This window comes from Rousettus aegyptiacus, unplaced genomic scaffold, assembly GCF_014176215.1.
Source record: "Rousettus aegyptiacus isolate mRouAeg1 unplaced genomic scaffold, mRouAeg1.p scaffold_m13_p_6, whole genome shotgun sequence".
Classification (NCBI taxonomy): domain Eukaryota; kingdom Metazoa; phylum Chordata; class Mammalia; order Chiroptera; family Pteropodidae; genus Rousettus; species Rousettus aegyptiacus.
Window position 1 is genome coordinate 56,169,223 of NW_023416309.1, and position 17,996 is coordinate 56,187,218.

At 59.0% G+C, this 17,996-nt stretch overlaps 1 protein-coding gene across 2 annotated transcripts in view; it reads right to left on the reverse strand.

Annotated features, from left to right (window-relative positions):
- The window catches only part of FAM53B (family with sequence similarity 53 member B), a 101,772-nt gene that overhangs the window by 83,482 nt on the left and 294 nt on the right, over positions 1-17,996 (reverse strand). The window contains exon 1 of one of the 2 annotated variants that reach the window (XM_036222740.1): positions 11,277-17,987. The exons of the other annotated variant lie outside the window; for it this stretch is intronic. The gene's annotated coding sequence lies outside the window, so the exon portion shown is untranslated. Of the gene's footprint in view, positions 1-11,276; positions 17,988-17,996 lie in introns of those variants that run through there. 2 annotated transcript variants of the gene reach the window in all.

Consider the following 17,996-nt stretch of genomic DNA (forward strand, 5'->3'; position numbering starts at 1 on the left):
TGGCAGAAGAGCTGCTCAGGAAATGTCTGCTGAACCAAAACACACATTTGCTGCGTTATACTGGGTCTCGATTTCCCTGGTGCAAAACCTCCGAAACCTCTCAGGCTGCAGGCTTTCCCACAGCTGTCAGATCCGAAGCCCCTCGGGCTGTAGGCTTCCCCACAGCTATCGGATCATGCCGTTTGCACCCCCCGGTCCACGCAGGGGCTGGGCTGGGAGCTATCTGGGTTCCACAGACTCTGCGGGTCATGAAACCCCACACCGTTCACACCTCCTCGAAACTTGCAAACACTAATGAGAACCTCCGCAGGGGGCCCTTCTCACAGCAGGTCCCAGGAGAACCCCTGCCCGGTCCTTCTCCTCTAGGGCTCTGTTTCCCGCGTTCTGCTTTTAGGAGGGAGCCTGGCTGTCATCGGGGCCGGCTGCGGGCAGCACTTCCAGGCGGCCCGGCCTCTGCCGCACCCACCACGGGCCAGCGGCCCTTGGGAACAGGGAGGCCTGAGGTTCCGAGAGCCTGCATGGTGAGCAAGGAGGGCAGCATGGGCTCAGAGAAGCCGGGTGTGCACATGACGCTGCACTCCGACAGGAAGGGCATGCTCTACGGGCCGTCGGTGGAACCGGCAGACCCCGTGCACACCCTGCGCTGTTCCTCGGTCATTATCGCCTCCTGGTCTCAGAGTCCCGTCCCAAGTCCAACCCTCCGACTGTGCCAGGCACTGAGGGAGGACGTTCACCCTGGCCACCAAGGGTCCCGACAGGCACACCGCATGGTACAGTAAGTGCCAGAACACCATGAATGCTACCAGACGGACGAGCTGTCATCCCAAGTCAGGAAGATCTAAGGAGCTGTCCTCGAGGAGGTATCGTAAGTGTGAGGCCTTACGAACAGGTAGGAATTCAGGGACAGCCAGGGACGGGGTGAGGGCATCCCCAGAGGAAGCCAAGAGGTGGCATGTCCAACACCCAGCAAGCTGGGGGCGGGGCGCTGAGGGCCCCTTCCCGGCTCCTGCTGGAAGGAGCCCCATGTCTGGCCGGGGCCAGTGACCCTCCCAAGGCCTAGGAAATGGGGACTCTGGCATCCAGGGCAGCCTCGGGTTGCCCCCCGCCTCCAAGCTCTCAGGGGTCCCCTGCAGACCCATGCTGCTCTCCCTCCGCCTGCAAGAGCACCACACAAACGGGGCACCGGCTGGTGATTCACTTAGCTGAGCAAAGTCAGGTGACCCAGGGAACCCTGCGAGGGCAACCCGAACCTCCCCTTTTCATAAAATGGCAGCGGAAAGGTACAGAGCCACAGAACAGTTATTCCCGTCTCCCAGCATGCCAACAGCTCTGCTCCGACCCCCGCGGCCGAGCCAGAACGCCAAAGCACAATACGGTAATTGTGCTGTCTCTTGGGAAAGGGGGAGTGGCCGTGTACGGCCCCACACGAGAATGTCACGATCATCCCGGGCTCCCAAGCTGCAACTATGTGACCGAGGCATGTGCTGAGCACGCGCCCCCCACGTGGCTGCGCGGCCGTGAAAAGCACGGAAGCTCAGGGGCCAGCGCGCCGCGGCCGCCGGGGGACCGGGGCGCAGAGGACGCGGTCGGGAGCAGCACAGAAACGCCCCGTTCCAAACCACGGCTGCGTTACTGTCCCCCGGTTTCCAGGGGGCAGGGCAGAAGGGGCCGCTCCTGCACGGAACAGCACGAGGGAGCTAAGCAAGCGCCCGCCCGCCACCTCCCAGCTACTCCGGGGGAGGTGGGTGGGGATTCCGCGTCACTCCGGACCGCTGGAAACACGAGATGAGACCAGTCTCTACCGGCAGCCGACGACCGCTGGCTCTGTGTGAACGCGGGCCCACCACGTCCCGCTCCGGGCCTCGGTTTCCCCAGCTGTAACGAGGGCTCTTTCAGAAGCCCAGGCCGGGCTCACCTGCCACTGGGTAAGAGGAAGAAGGAATACGACAGCTGGTCCCGGGCTTCGCTGGGTGCCCCAGCTCCCGCCACTACCAAGGGGGCACCGATTTCAGGGCACCTGAGACAAAGGGCGCCTGGGAAGTCTCGGGAGGCACCTGGAGAGCGCGAGCTGCAGGAGGGGACAGGCCGCCTGGCAGGACGGCCGCGGCTGAGGCAGGGTGACCCGGCGGCTTCCCGTGGCTGAGGCAGGGTGACCCGGCGGCTTCCCGCGGCTGAGGCAGGGTGACCCGGCGGGTTCCCGCGAGTCAGCAGCTCAACACGAGCGGGTTGACAATGGGTAAAATAAACCTACGTGGGGAACCCAACCTCCAAACTCAAAATCACCAACGTTGCCCCCTCGGGCACCCAGGGTCCCAGACAGGAAGGGAGGGGGCAGGCAGAGGCGGTCAGCGAGCGGCATGCTATAAGAGAACGAACTCCCTAAGGACAGGAAGTAAATGTTTCTCCACCTATCACAGTGACGATCTGAAGACAAACAGCTCCAGAGAAGAGGCTGGTGTATTCCTCTGTAACAAAATGCTATGCGTTGGGGGCTTGGAAACAACACACCTTTCTTTCTGGCAGATCTGGAGACCGGGAAGTCCAGGATCTTGGTGCCTGTGGGTTGGGTGTCGCTCTCTCTCTGTGGCCCCCGTGGTGGAAAGGGTGGGGGCTCTCTAGGGAGTCTCCTCTGCAAAAAGCTCGAAGGGCACTGACGAGGGCTCCACCCTCATAACCACCACCCCCCCCCCGCCACGTTCCCCATCTCCTAACACCATCGCCTTGGGTGTTAAGTCTCAACATACGCATCTGGGGGAACACCGGTCCCTAGAAACTGGAAGACAAAACCATCTTTGGAAATCGAAGCTCAAGTCTCCCAGAAACTTAAGAGGCAAAGTACAACCCTGTGAGCGCGTCCCCTCTGCACAGCGGGAGAGTAAAGAGGGAGCGTGAGCTCGCAGGCAGGCCAGGCGTCCCGGCTGCAGCCGCGACCCACGCGGGGCGCCCCACACCCGTGCTGGGACAAACCTGGCGCCTGCTTCGACGATGGGCATTTAGCACGGAGGTTCTCAACGTGTGGCCCCCGGGCCAGCAGCAGCAGCCTCCCCTGGGGCTTGTCAGAGCTGCCGTTTCAGAACCCCCACCCCAGACCTGCTGAATCAGGAACTCGAGGACTGGGGTCCCACAGTCCGTGTCTTAACAAGCCCTCCAGGTGACCCTGGTGCTTCCGGAAGTGTGGAAACGGACGTTTTAGTGGATTTGGTACCTAGCACCCTGGTCACTGGAGGACAATTGTGCAGATGAACAAACTGGGGTCCACCAAGGGTGAGTCTCTTGCAAAAGGCCATGAGGTCGGTAAGGGATGGGAGGCCCAGGCCCTGGAAACCCAGACAAACATGACCTGGTGCTTGTCCTTAGGGAGTTCCCGGCAGTCCCGGGAATGCACTCAAAAACACGGGCACGGTCAGGACCTTTGAGCCCCTTCTCAGCAGATTCAGGAGCTGGACAAACCCCCAGGCACGGAATGGCCTGACCAGCAGAAGGGAGCAGACGAGGACAGCTCGCTTCTGCTGCGGGTCAAGGAAGGCTTTCGGGCAACGGACCCATGGCCCACATTTCTCAGATTCAGCAAACAATCCAGAACGAGCCTAAGAAGCCCAAAGGTTGACCATGCAGTGAAATGTGAAATCAGAAGAAAGTGTTCGCGGAACGTGTGCCCCAAGAGGAGGGGAAAAAAATGGGATTGAGCGAAAAAGGTAAATGAAAGGGGTATAACTAACATGAACTATTTGGGGGGGGGGGGATTATGAAGAGAAAAAACTCGATTCTCGGAAAACTATAAATTGCCATTTGGAGAAATTTTTTCTTTACTTCCACTTGCTTTACCGAGTCTCTGTTGAAAAGAAAAAGCTGGAAGACCCCGAGGCACATGTTTTCATTTACCCTGAGAAATTTTTCTCTTTCCACTACCAGCAGAAGTTATCGGCTTGATACATGGCAACTAGACTGCCTGTCAGGATAATTTAAAGATTAAATCTTTGTTCAAAAAAAAAAAAAAAAACCCTATAGCATCTGTTAAAATCATGGAGGCACTTTGGGCCTGAAAAGATGAAAGTGGGCGAAGCGTCTGTGGCTTGATGGGGGGAGCGAAGGGAAGACGGGAGGGGTCCCCGAGGCGCTCGGCACGGGGTGGAGGGGGCCCTGGGCTGAGACCGGCCTCCCAGAACGCAGGGGCTCATCTGCGGCGCTGCCCGGCCAGAGCCGCGTCCGCGGTTACTGGAGAGCAGTGGGGTGACACGCGCTGCGGTGAAGGGGGCGCCTCCCCTTCTCTGAGCATCGGCTGACCTTTGCCAGTTTGCTAGCGGGATTATGGGGGGGCAGGACCTGGAGCCCCGGGCATCTCCAGCGGGAACTGCCGTCTGCCCTGCGCCAAATAATCGGGAGAGACAGAAAATCTGAATCTGTCTTCTGCACGTCTTGCCCACGCCGGGGAATCTCAAACCCGAAGGCCTTCCAGAGCCACCCAGGGAGCAAACGGGAGTGCACCGGGTGGGACCTGTGAAGACGCCCAGAGGGCACGCCCGAAGACTGGGGCGGCGGCCGGGTGGGAAAGAGGGCCCGGAGTAACGTTAGAAAACCTGCTTGTCAAGAGCAGCTGAAAATCCAGACTTCTACGTACAACCCCCCAATTTTTAAACATCCAGAAATGCAAAATTCGTAAGGCGTCACGGGGGCCGAACAAGCCATGTGTGGGGGACCACATCTGGCCCCCAGACCACACGTGCGCACGCGCTGGTCTAACGGAGGCTGACTACTCCCAGCTCCGCACTGCCGGCAGCATGAACGGCGTTTGCCCCCTGCAGAGCGGTGCGGCCTCCCACGGCCGCACAGAGCCAGCTGCACCACTCCTGGCTCCCTGAGCCAGCCGCAGGCCTGAACGCGACCAGGAGGTGCAGAGACCCTGCGCACGTCCAAGGGCCATGAAACCCCGGTCCCCAGCGGCGAGGCCGGCCTTCCCACGCACACATTTAGCGAGGTGGCGACCTACTTCGATCCTCCTCCTGGCACCCATCCTGCAGGGCAAGGGACAGCACCCTCGGGAGCAGAGCGGGCCTGGGGCCCACCCTGCCCTCTCCAGAGGGGCTCCCTCTGGCCTCTCCCACGACGTGGGCTTGGGGAAGGAAAGCACTTCCCTGCCAAACGCGTTAAACAAATGCAAGTAAACCGAGCAGATGGAGCAGATGATTCTGGAGCCCTGACGCCCACAGATGGCTGCCTCTAGTCGGGTCATCATGAACAGAACAGCTGCTTCCTCAATCACGACTCCTGCACAGCACACAGGATTCGGTCTGATGACTGCTCGGCAAGATACAGGAACGAGAGGTGGGTTTCCTGCCTTTTACTTCAAAATAGCCCAGGACGAACGAAGACTTCTTGTACCGTAACAACACATTCAGAAGGAACGTGCGATGAAGTGGGTTTTCTTAAATGTCAACCCGCAGAGCGAGCTACTTCCCTGCCCACGGGCCACGGAAGAAACGTGGCGGGGGAGCCCACCCGGCAGCGCACGGCCAGGGACGGGGTGGCACTGGGCGCCGAGCAGAGACAGGCTTTAGGACAGATGGTTCTTGCTGCTGCTGCATTTGGTAAGCGTCCCGTCCTGCTGTGGGGGCGTGGGCACTGTCTGAGCTGAGGAGATCCGTGCGGACGGTACCCGTGTAAGCCCAACAGGACAAGCCCGGTCATGTCTAAGAGCAGTGGGCCGGACCCCTGACCACACAGGGCCCAGCGGGGACCAGCCGCGTGGCGCTCCCCCACGGCCCGTCCATCGGCGAGCTCCGACGGCCGGACGGGACATGGTGCCGGCACTGGCGCACTACGGCCGGCCGGCTCCAAGGAACGGGTCAAAGCCACGTTCTCCGGACTGGCCTTCATACCGCCTAACGGCCCTGCCCCGACCAAGCAAGACAGAAGGAAGCCACAGTGCGGCCCAGCTCCGGGCTGGTCGACAGACTGCCTCGGTCCAGCTGTAGCTGTAGCTGAGGGCATTTTAAGGAGAAAGCCCACGATGTAGAAAGCCCTAGCTGAAGGAGCTGACCCTCCCTCAGGCTACGCAGACGCCCCATTCCAAAGGGATAAAACAGTCCCTTATCTGTTGCCCATGGAAAACATGGCCATGTCACCAAAACAAAAATGTTCCCATCCCGGCAGAGTGGGAACAATGGTATAACCCATCGGGTCCAGATGGTCCAGAAAGAGCATGATCTAAACACTGGAAAGCGTGGTTTCTGTGATTTCCGCAGCGCCCAGTGAGCAAACACATAGTGGGGGGAAGGGGTGGGAAGGCCATAGCAGACAGAGGTGACAAGGCCCTGGGCCCAGATGAGCCAGGAGCTGGGGTCACAGGCTGGAGGCCAGCAGGGCTAAGGGGGTCCTGGCTGGTCACTTGCAGTCAGGAGCTGTGCCCTGGGCGGTTAGGCTGGCCGGCCCATGGTCACGCAGGTGGTCAGGGGTGGGGGGCGGAGGGCGGCTTCTTCACTGCAGGCCGGGCTCCCTGTCACGTCGCACATTTCTCTGTCACCCCTGAGTCAACAACCCCACTTCCAGCTGTGTCTCGGGGCCAGGAAAGCCCAGTTCCTTTCTTTCCTGCAGGCCTCCTCTCCGACGCCCTGCGTGCTGGGGGACCGTTGTGCACACGCCCGCTCTGCGGGACGCTCTGTGGCGAGGGCAGCGCTCCAGGCCTGTGCTGTCCGACACGGCACTCTGTGGGGTCACACGGCGACCGAGCGCTTGACGTGGGGCTGGTGCAACCGAAGAACTGACTCTCTAATTCCGCTTAGTTTTAATTAACTTAAATCACATAATTTTACTTGACAACTATACTTCAATAAATCTGAAAAAAAAGTTAAGTAGTTCCGTGTGGCTGGCGGCTGCCATGTTGGATAGCATATATCTAGAGTACAGAGCAAGAGTCAGCACGTTTTTTTCCGTAAAGGGCCAGGCGTTGCAGACCATATGGTCTCTGTCACCGCTGTTGTAGCAGGAAGGCAGTCATAGACACAATGTACACAAATGGACATGGCTGAGTGCCAATAAAACTTTATTTACAAAAACAGGCCACAGGCCGGATTTGGCCTGTGGGCTTAGTGTGCCAATCCCTGATAGAGTACAGAGCTGGGAGTTCACATCCCAGGACTACTGACCATCGGCTGGATGACCTGCATCTTCATCTTAGTAAACCCCAATTTCTTCACCTGTAAAAACGGAATAATCGTAGTACCCACATCTCAAGGCGGTTGGTTGGTCACAAGAATTAAACGAGAAGCCTGTAACACAGCAGGATGCCAGCGCCGAGTGGGCATTTCAGGAAGCACGTGTGGGGAACCTGGGTGCGTGCTGGGCACCCCGACCTACGAGACCCTGTTTCCTCCTCCCGTCCTGGGAAGTGGGCACCGCGACTCCCCATCCACAGAGAAGCGGCTGGTTCAGTGTCGAATCCAGTGACTCTGTGCAGGGAGCTGGCAGGCCCGGGGGCTCCTGAGGCGGGCAGAGGGCGGACCCCGCACTGGCCACGCGCTCACGCGAGAGCAACACCCCGGCCGCGTCCTGGAGTCTGCTCCCTAACTCTCAAGGGACATGCTTGAACCTCATGCAGGTTCGAAGACTGATGTTTCCAAAGGCGAGTGGGAACCCACTCACCTGTGGGCCCCCCTGGGGCGGACGCCACTCGGTGCTGGCCGGCCTCCGCGGCGTACCGTCTTCCACGTGCTTCCAACGCGCCCTCTGGTCTACCCCCCTCGGCCAGGCCCGGCCCCTCTCCTACTTTCTTTCTAATGGGGGAGGGCGTCCGCTGACCACCCCGGGAATCGGACTGGGAATCAGGGAACGGGGAGGCTGATTGCCAAAACGAGGACCGTCTGCAGCTAACGCGGGGCTAACGCTGAGAGCAAACCCTACAGGGCTCACCAGACACCCCAAAAGATGAAAAAGACGGGCTGGCGTCTGCGGGTGCGCCAGGAGTCGGGCGACCCCGGCGGACCGTCTCGTGTGCCCCGCCCCGTGAGGGCGAAGCTCCCTCCCCGTCACACCGACTCGGCTACTCGTTCTTCCTTCGCGGGGAAACGCCGCGGGTTGACGCGGCAAAGGACTCCGTGCGACTCGCGCCACGCCTGGAGGCTCCCTGCGACTCGCGCCACGCCTGGAGGCTCCGTGCGACTCGCGCCACGCCTGGAGGCTCCGTGCGACTCGCGCCACGCCTGGAGGCTCCCTGCGACTCGCGCCACGCCTGGAGGCTCCCTGCGACTCGCGCCACGCCTGGAGGCTCCGTGCGACTCGCGCCACGCCTGGAGGCTCCCTGCGACTCGCGCCACGCCTGGAGGCTCCCTGCGACTCGCGCCACGCCTGGAGGCTCCGTGCGACTCGCGCCACGCCTGGAGGCTCCCTGCGACTCGCGCCACGCCTGGAGGCTCCCTGCGACTCGCGCCACGCCTGGAGGCTCCGTTCGTTTTGCTTCTCGGTTCCGGCGCAGGCACCGCCCAGCAGCTCTGGGGGTGCTCGGGAACCCCCAGGGCCGCCGCCGAAAGCCAGAGCCTCGACTGGAAATGGGACAAAGACCATATTCCTCTGGCCAAGTCGACGGCACTCGGTGAAAACTCCGCGCGTCGCGAAGGGGCCCACCGAGGAGGTGACTCCGAGGTCAGAATGAGAAGGCCTCCGGGCCACCTCCCCGAGGTGGCCTCCAGTGGACCGCTGGAGAGGGCCGTGCCCTTCTCCTCCTGCTGCCTCACCAGTGTCCAGCTGGTGACTGGCCGGCTGCTGCCCGCTCCGGCCCTTGCCTTGCCCTGGCCGGTCAGTGGCCTCCCGGCCATCCACTTTGACCCTGCTCCGCACTGCCCAACGAAGAACCATCGAAAACGCACGGTCAGCAGACATGGGGCCCCCTGAGCTCCCAGCCCTTCAGGGTTAAGTCCAGACTCCTTCGCCTCGAACTCACTGCCGCCCTGACCTTGACCAGCTTAGCTCCCGCCCACTGGCCTCTTCTCGCCCGGCACCTGGGTTATTCTCAACCGCGTGCTGCTGTCCTCCCCAGGTGCCCCCAGAGGGGGTCTCGTGCGGCACACACCGCTCCCTGGTCTGGGACATGTCCTCCCCCCATTCTCCATCTGTCTAAACTCCTGCTCATTCTTCGAGACTCGGGACGCCTGCTCTGCCCTTCTCCCTTCGGCTCATTTGAAATGACCTTCCGGTGACTCCCACAGGACTGCGGCCTCAGCAGCTCCTTGGGCACCCACACCTCCGTCACTGCTCCGTGCCTGGCACGCAGTCTGACTGTCCCCGACGCGAGCCTGTGCTCTCCTCACAGACAGGGACGCAGCTCCCTCATCTCCGAGTCCTTCGGGGCCTGACGGACACGCCCAGGTGTTCGCCAGATGCTGACTGAACTGAGCTGCACTGAGCCGGGGGGACCACCAGGGTGGCAGTGCTCTGCGGTCACCGCAGAAACAGTGACACATCTGAAAGGCAGGGAGGGCAAGGGAGATAGTGTTGTCACGTCCACTGAGACCAGTAGCAGCCCAGACGCCTCTCAGACAGCCCCTCGGTCACAAGGCTTCGTGATGACCGAGAAGAGGGTCTGTATCAAGGCCACCCAAGCCCAGACGCCGTGCTGGGTCCTTGACAATCAGCCCCAAGCACCTGTGCCAGTCTCTGAGGGGAGGGGGCTACTGCAGCCTGGAGTCAGGACCCCCGGCCAGAACCCCGTAAATAATACTTCACGCCCCACTGGCCTGTATCGAGGGAAGCCCCGCGACCACTCGGGGGGGGGTGCCGGCCCTTCCTTCTGGCATCCCAGTCAACGGCTACTTTCAAAAGCTTTGATGAGCTTTTAGGCTCATCAGATAATGCACTCCTACTCCTGGGGAGACCTCTGGTCACGACCAGGGGGCGGAGGGGTCCGAGGGAGCCAAACCACACCCCAGGAGTCAACGAGAGGCGGCCGGGCTGGGGCGGGCACCCCAGTTGCGACCACATACCCTGCACCAAGAGGACGCTGATGGCAGCTGTGAAAGGAGCCTGCCAGCTTAAAAGGGGCGAAACCAAACAAGCCACCGACTGCGAGGGACCTAACAAGGCAGCGAATGGACCCCCCGCACTCCAGAAAGGTGTGCGGCCCCGGGGCTCCCCGAGAGTCATTCACCGGAGTTGGCGAGGGCAGGGCCAAGATTCCGAGGCTGCCTCCTGACGCTTATCCTCACTTTACGTTCTACGTTTAGGGCCGAATTAAATCACTTTTGGTAAACAGAGATTTTGTTTCCTAAAGAGAAGGCTTAAAAGATTTCACCAGTATTAACTCTTGTTAAGAGACACACTGCAAACTAAATTACAACACATGCTTTCAAGGCTTCCTACCCCAAAGTCACAGGTCATCAGAGAGCGGAGATGGCTGGGGGAGGAAGGGCTGTCCCTGCCCGGTCTGACCCGTCCAGCGAGCCCAGCTCAAATTCACGTCCCCTCTGGCTCTGTCGCTCATTCTGCTGCCCACCGGGGCCACGAGGACAACCACCCTTGTCCTTCCCTGTCCTTCCGGTCCTCCACCTGTTCTCCCAATAGCACGTGCCTGCCACAGGCTGCCCGAGATGCTAACGTTCACTGGGCCCCAAGTGTCCCCGCCCACGGTCTCGCTCAGCGCCCCAAACCCATGGGCTGGGTGCCATCGGCACGGCCATAGTCCACATGGAGTGGAGGGCGGTCCAGGCTGGGAGACAGTCACCTGCCCAAGGGCAAACGGTCAGCAAAGGGCAGACCTGGGATCTGAACCCAGGCAGACTCCAGAACCTAAGGCTGTGCTTGCCCTAAACGCCGCGGAAGTGGGGGGCTGCACCGACACTCCACCCAGCGACCTCTGCGGGTCTCCCCTTGCTGGTGTGCAGCCTGCCCTCGATCTCACGGCAGGACCCCTGGCCCCCAGGGTCAGACTCGCAGCTCCCACCTCTCGCTGCTCCGCACGGCACCACGCCCTCCACAAGGGCTTCTCAGACAGGCTCTCAACCAGTCCCCAAAACTGGGGGGGGGGGCGGTGAGGGGGGACCCACAACCAGCAAGACGCAAACCCAAGACTGAGAGGTTCACATAGCAAATTAGGTCCAGCCACGAGCCAGCACCTTCCCTGCGGGAAATGCAATCGCCTCACAGCTAGAGGGGCTGCACGGGAGGGTGGGCCCCGCCCCGCCACAGAGGGGCCCTCCTGCATTCCACACCCCCCCCCCGTGGAGTCCCGCAGCCACAGGCACCCCCCTACCCCCCCACCCCCGTCCCGTTGCCCCAGCCCCTCTCCTCACCCAGAGAGCATGGAGGCGCCGGCTGCAGGGGACGTTGCCTTTCCACCTCCAAACAGGCAGAGAGGCTGCTCGCGGCCAGCAGATGGAACCTCCCTCGGCTCCCAGGCCGCTGGCCAAAGCGAATGCCAGAGCAAGGGGAATTCCAGGCGCGGCCGAGGCCTCGCCCAGCTGGGCCTTGTCCGTCAGGGCACTTCATCCAAAGGGCAGCTGAGAAGGAGGGTGGCCTCCCCAGGGGGGAGGAAGGGCAGGCAGCAGCTCTAGAACCCACAGGGGCCACCTCCTCTACCCAGGGCACCGCTCGACTGCCGGAACCTAGACAGACCCCAGACGGGCCCTGCTCTCCGGGAGCCCGCAGGCCACCCAGCAAGCTCTGCCACAAGGCCACCCAAGCCCCTCCTGGAAGTAGCAGCGTGGGGCCCAGTCAGTCATGGCCGGGGACCATCCCTGGACGACAAGCCCTGCTCACGGCAGGGACTGTGCCTCCTCCGCAGGGGGCGGGTGCTGGACAAAGCGGAAGCACAGAGTGGTGGCGAGAACACGGGACTGAGGCCACCAGCCAGCACGAGCTGACACCACTGTCCCGCTCACCGCCGGCGAGTCGTCCTTCCGAGCGGCAGCGTTTTCGGCAACGGAGGGGGCCGGGCCCTCAGCCACGGACTGCTGAGGATGAAAGGCAGTAACGAAGTGCAGCGTGCGGCTCCACACGGCGCGCTCAGCAGGCGGCCGGCCAACGCCTGCTCCCCAGATGCAGGACCAAGGGGCAGGAGGAGCCCTTCTCCCCCCCTCATCAGGCCCGAGCCCAGCCCCGCAGAGACAGAGCCTCATTCACCACCACCAATGCCAAGAGAGCACATGGACGAACCTTCGCCAAGTTGACCAGAACCCTTTTCATCAAGCTCAAGGTTTCGGCATGGTCCAGTAAGACTCAGTTTCCCCATCCTGGGGGTTGAGTGGCCACCTGAGAGATTCCTGCTGAGCAGGCGCAAGGGAGGAGGTAAAAAATGGGGTGGACTGGCAAAGTCGACCAACCAAGAGCCACGGGTGGCAGGTTCCACGGGGCCACGTGCCCACGGGGCTGCACTACAGCACGCCGTCTCACAGTGCTCGAGCAGGGGACCCTGGAGATGCGGCTTCTGGTCCCTCCGTGCACTGGCTATGTGACCTTGGGAAAGTCCCTGCACCCCTGGGGGCCAGATTTCTCCTCCGGATGATTACACCAGCAGCCCAGAAAAGCTCTTGCTCCCCCAGGCCCTTGGCACCCCGAAAAGAACTCGACGGTATTTAAGCCCAAGTGTGCCCACCTGCAGGACAGGTGCTGAGCACTCAGGTACAGCCAGGTGGCTGATGGTGTGACAGTCACTGCCAAGTGAGGTGGAAAGGACCAGCTGATCGCTGAGAGTCACCAAGGTGTACCCTAGACCCAGACTGCATCTTCCCTCCTGGGAACCCCAGGGGGGTACCGTTTGCCAGACCTCCACACGGGACAAGCGGGTGAAGACACAAGCTGGATGGGGCCCCCGGTCCACATGACAACCACCCTGAAACGACAGGCTGCAGGAAGCCCACCCTCTTCGTTCCAGAAGGAAGGTGGCTCAGAGCAGCTGCACCAAGTACTGTGTGGAGAGAAATGGCCACGACCTGGCCCGGCAGAAACAGGGCCGCGCGGGCGTCATCTACCACGGGCGCTTTGCCCAGGCGCGGGTGCCCTCCCGGTCCTCCTTCACGGAGACATGACAGCAATGGAACTTTCAGCAGGTTTGTTCCACTCCTGATCCCCTGCTAAGGGTAGTGAGGTGTGCGTGGGGTCCGTTCCAGCCCTAGCTCCTCGGGCTTGAGTGCACAAGCAAATCAACTCAGAAGCCTTAGAAACTCCAGTGCTGAGTCCTACCCCTTCTTTCTAAGATTCTGATGCCACTGGTCCTGGATGCGGCCTGGGCGTCCGTTTGTGTGTGTGTGTTTTTTTAAACCTCCCCAGGTGATTCTAATGTGCAGTCAATGGTGAGAACCACTGCTTTAGACTCTAGAAACTCAGCACCCAGGGGGCCCAGCCCTGTCCCACAAACTTTGCAGGGGCAGAAAGGGCAGCAGAGCCAGCCAGGCAGGCCTTGCTGGAGATGGGGATCCTCACCCCACCCCCACACAAACCAGGATCAACCCCTAAAGAGCAGGGGCCTGCCCAGCTCTGGCTGGGCGTACGGAGTCCCCACATGCTAGAGGATGTACGATTGTTATTTAGTTACTTGATTACTTTAGGCATGTAAACAAAACATAACATTGTATGAACCTGGGGTAGTGGGCCCAACGAAATGATTTACTTTAGACATCTGAATCACAAAGGGGGGAAAAAATCCTGGAAACCCTTTTTAACAATCTCTTTGGGAAAGAGAATTTGAATAAATGGTGAGGCTTCTAGTGGGCTGCCAGATTTATTTCCCATTTCCCCCAGAAGGTCACTGGGAATAATTCTACTTCCTTACGAATCTTGTCTTTTGTAAGGATGAAGCAAAACGTTTCGGACTTCCCAACCGAGGCACTGCCGTTGGTCCCGTGGCAGATGTAGGAACCAATCGCTCCTTTAAAATAAAAACAATGCTGGAGCAGGGAGAGAGAGGAGCAAGGGAAAGAGGCAGTTAAAATGTCTAAGTTTCTCTGTGGTGTTAGGTTAACAAGACTCAACAAAATTTATGTTTTGAGATAAAATAGAACCTGTGCCTCCGTCTCATGAACACAGTGGCTGATCGCATGGTGTATGGAAAGCAGGCGGGCTCTGAAGCCAAACTACCAGCTTCTCCGCCCTTCCAGCTGTGTGGCCCGGAGCCAGTTACTCAGCCTCTCTGAGCCTCAGTGTACTTCAGCTGTCACTAAGGAGTGCTTCGAGGAGACAGTGTATATACGCAAAGCCCCTGGCCCAGGACGGGCCTTCGACGACCAGCAGGCGCTGACTGCTGCGGTTCTCTGAACAATCCACACCCATTTTGGCTGAATCCTGCTGCACCCAACTCTTCACGGTCCTGAATCCTGGAACTTGAGAACCACAGCACACCCGTGCACTAGGAGAATCTGTTTCTTTGTTTCCTGGGAGAAGGGGGAAAGAGCGAGAGCAGTCTGGAGTTGGCCTGCCCCTGCATTCTGGGGTCAAATGCGCTGTTTGCCAGAATGATTTGCTTTCACCTCCCTAGAGGAAAAAGACCGTCCGGGGACCCCGGATGCCGCAGGGGCGCTATGTCCAGGATATTCCTGCGCGGTCTGGCCAAGCCGCCCCCAACCCCCTTCCAAAGGCAGATTCCCGCGCGGCCCCCACAGCAGGAGAGGAGGAGAACCGTTAAAAAAGCGGGGGGTGCCTGTCACACTTCTCCGTAACCCCTGACGTGATGTGAAATTCTACAAGGTAGACCCTTTGAAATGCAAAATCTTCCTGAGTCCTTCAAATGTGTTTTTATTTTCTCGGGTTCCTAAGGCTGCTTTCAGACCCACCCATCAGCATTTCCCCTCTCAATCAACCCACATTTAACAAAAAAAGAAGAGGAAAAAGAAGGAGGAGGAGGAGGAGGAGGAGGAGGAGGAGGAGGCGGCGGCAGCAAAGACGTCTCTGTTTTTTGAAAAAGCTCAAGTATCTCTAGTCACTACAAGGGGGAAAAAAAAAAAATCTTGTCCTCAGCTCCGGCCTCCGTGCATCCCCTCCTCCAAGACACCCCGAAGCCAAGTTTCCTCTGAAAGGTTCCCTCCCACCCCAACCCGCTCGGCACCGACTCTGCCGCTGTTCGGGACCCACGAGAACTTTCCAGAGACTTTGCCCTCTGACCCGAGTTCGGGAAGGTTAAGATGGGCACCACCAAAAACACAACTCACAATTTTCGAGGCCCCAACCTCGATCCCAAACTGTGTGCACAGGAGGTTTGGATTAAACATCAAAGAAGAAGTTACCTTAACCCAAGGTTGTTTGGCAAAGAAAATGCCTTCGCCAGAAGAAGAACCCTAGGGGACGCTAAATTGCTTTTGAATATAGACTTTGCAGTGGGCTCGCTCATTAATCATGTTAATGTAAACTGCGCTAAAACAAAACTTTTCTGAGCAAGTCTCTGGGCACATCAGCATATCTAAGCCTCTGGGTTTGTTTCTAAAGTTCACATCCCGGCACGCAATGAAACTGCTGTTAATGGGGTCAGCTATTACAGTGCAGTCCCCGACCTTGGGCCATAATAAAGGTGACTCAGCCGTGTAGAAAGAACCCTCATAAAGTCAGGCAGGAAACACACACAGAAATTAATTGGACAAGAAGAGTCAATGATTTTGGAAAGTGTATTCATTGGGCAAGTTTAAACAGCAACTCTCCCTGGATGATCAGATGGTTCAGAAAGGAGAGGGAGAACAGTCATTCCTCCCGGCACCCAAGTCCCTCGGCCAGGCCCTGGGTTGCGGGGTGGGGGGCAGGGCGGCGGCGGGGCCCGGCGAGGCGCGGAGCGGAGCCCGGCGGAGTGAAACCGTGCTGAGCCGGCCAGACCCGGCCATGTGCCTGGTGCTGGCGACACACCGGTTCTTTCGAGAGAGGGAGAGTCCGACAGGGAGGACGGCTGCGGCGGAGAGCGAAGCCAGGAGGCCGAAGACCTCGAAAAAGCCCGGGGTTTGGGATTCTCTGCTCCAGTTTAAAAAAAGAAAAGTCGCCTCTGGGGTCTGTGAGGACGCATCTATTAAAGGGTCTCCTCCTTGCTGGATCAATTAAAGAGCGCCCCTCCACATCTGGTTTCCATCGAGGACCGAAACTTGTATTATCAGCATATTACATAACAAATGATGCCTGCAGGTTTCTTTTATTACACATCGGAGAGGTGTGTGTGGTGCTCACCGTGATGGTGGGGGGGGGGTGCTGGTCGGTGTATTTGCTTATTTTGGTCTTTTTTTTTTTTTTTTTTAGGACAAGAACACAAAGTTTTCCATACACTATTCAAAAAAGTCCCACTACCCGGATAAAACGTCAAGTGAACAACCTGACAGTAGGTCCAGCATCCGGGGCCCCACTGCATCAAGCAGTGGGTGAGAAGGGTGTGTGTGCTTTTCCAAAGAGCAACGCGGAGATCCGCCAAACTGCTCCAAGGCGTCCTCTGGTGCCAGCTCTCTTTACACAAGGCTCCCTCCTCTCCAGCCGCCTGCAGCAGAGGGGAGCTGGTTGGCCTTTTCTGTGCTGGGATCCCTGGTCAGGCGCCTGCTCCCTGAGCCCACTTAAAGGACACCAGCCCACGAAGCTTCTGCAGAACTGAGGAGCCAGTGAGTCCAGGGGATGATAGTAAAGGAAGCGAGCGGTGATAAAGACTCAAAAGGTGTGGACGGAACGAGCCTAAGAAATAACAACAAGGGTTCCCACGGAATGTCAATTAAGTGCAGCCACCACGATGACGGTAAGGTAATCGTAAAGGTCTCCCCCAAGGAACTCAACGAATGTCCAAAATGCTACTCACACGTGACATACCCTAAGTTGAAAACAGAAGGGAGAAGTGACTAAAAACACTGTCAGTCAAAAGCGGTGGGGCCTCCCCTCGCCCTGCCGGCTTTAGAGCATTCGTCTCCATTTCCGCAGCAATGGCACCGCTAGCTTTTATCTAGAACTCGTCCTGGATGTTAAAATGACTGCACGTCATCATCGCTTTCTCAGAGGAAAAGAAGAAGTCCTCAGCAAAGCTATCTGAACCAGTCTTAAAACCACCTTGTTCTCCGGATGGGGCATTTGGGAGAAACCTGCCCAAGCCTCTCTTCCATTTCAAGACTGGAACAGTGCCCTGGGAGCTGGATCAGCGGGCTCCTAGGTCTGCCTCATCCAGGCCCTAGCCAAGTGCAGACAAGAGGTCAAGGGCTATGAAGCCTGAACTTAAGACCCAAACCTTCTCCCACTAACCCCCGGCCTATCTACTAGGACAAGCAGCTCTTTTGTTTATCTAGTCCACAGCTAGGGAGGGGGAAATCCACCCGTCCTCCACAGATCTGCAATTCAGTATCAAAACTGTAGCTGAGATAAAGTTACTGTTAAGTGGATAAATTAAAATGAAACCAAAACCTGGCCAAGTCAGAACAGTGAATTTCACCCAGTGGGGGGGGGGGGGAGGGACGACTCCATTCCTTCCCAAGTCCTCACACCCGGGGGCATCGTTTAACCTGGAGTCTAGGATCTGGAGCAAGGATGGATCCCCCTCCCAGGCAGTGGGAACTGCTGGGAACACATATGCGAGTATGACATTTGGAAGTCTGCTAATACGTTGTAAGCAGCACAAGACGCTTGCCTGGCTTCCCAGGCCAATAAACAATGCCATTCCAACTCCTGCAGCAGTCAACAGAAAACAGTCCCTGGTCTCCACCATCCAACAATTCAACAAACATTTGTTCCTGTTGAACAACCGTCAGCCTGGCTCCATCGGCACCGCGCACCGCTCGGGCAAGGCGAGCCGGGTGGCGGCGGCGACAGCACGAGTGCCCTGCCCAGGGTCCCGGCAGGGAACGCAGCCGGGGACCCCTCGCCCAACACCACCCGAGTCCGGAGACTGTAACGTATGGAAGACGCGGAGAGTGGCCTATAGGAGGCAGAATCCCATTCATCAAATGCTGCAAAGAGCTGTTCTTTGTTCACCGTCGTTCGAAGTACAGTACGTGTTAATGAACCCGGGCGGTCGGATGGGGGAAGCCCGGCTTCAGGGGGCGTCCGGGGGCGAGGGACCCGCGCAAGGCGGCTCGCGC